This window comes from Sinocyclocheilus anshuiensis, unplaced genomic scaffold (genome assembly GCF_001515605.1).
Source record: "Sinocyclocheilus anshuiensis isolate Anshui unplaced genomic scaffold, SAMN03320099.WGS_v1.1 scaffold745, whole genome shotgun sequence".
NCBI classification, from domain to species: domain Eukaryota; kingdom Metazoa; phylum Chordata; class Actinopteri; order Cypriniformes; family Cyprinidae; genus Sinocyclocheilus; species Sinocyclocheilus anshuiensis.
Window position 1 is genome coordinate 693,936 of NW_015540128.1, and position 789 is coordinate 694,724.

At 37.6% G+C, this 789-nt stretch overlaps 1 protein-coding gene across 1 annotated transcript in view; it reads right to left on the reverse strand.

The window, feature by feature from the left end:
- The window catches only part of dcc (DCC netrin 1 receptor), a 187,354-nt gene that overhangs the window by 44,552 nt on the left and 142,013 nt on the right, over window positions 1–789 (reverse strand). The gene's annotated exons all lie outside the window — the stretch shown is intronic.

The window sequence follows — 789 nt, forward strand, 5'->3', positions numbered from 1 at the left end:
TGCTCTTTTGTTGCTTTTTAATTGCTTCTATTGTCCTCATTTGTAAGTCGCTTTGGATAAAAGTGTCTGTTAAATGACTAAATGTAAATGTAACCCAGAACGATTTAACAGCTGAGGGAGAAAACATAATTAGTATGTAATGAAGTAGAATGAAAATTCAAAAATTCACAAAAAAAAACAGACAGACAGAACAAATGAACAAACGAGCATCAGACAAAATGAACGAACGAATGAACAATCTAATGAATGAACGAATGATAGATAGACAGACAGACCAAATAAACGAATGAATGAACAAACAAACAAAAGAACAAATGAACAACAGACAGACCGACAGAACAGCTGAACAAACGGATGAATGGATGAACGAAAAAAAAACGAATGATAGATAGATAGAAAGATATAGACAGACAGACAGGTAGGTAGATAGATAGATAGATAGATAGATAGATAGATAGATAGATAGATAGAACACACGAGGATGTTGGGGTTCAGCGGCGGAGTCCAGCTCATGATGATGCTGTTGGGCAGTGGACGCACGTGCAGAGAGCTCGGCTGGTTGGGAACTTGAGTTTCTATAGACGAGAGAAAAGGAGAACAGAAAAGCCAAGTCATTGCTCAGCTGGGTTCAGCGAGTTCCTTGAATCACTGCAGCAGAGACACCGTATATATATACTGTGTGTATAATAAATGAACAAACAAACTAATGACAGATACACAGACAGACCGATATAAACACACACTCTAAAAATGCTGGGTTAAATACAACCCAGTGCTGGGTAAAATAGG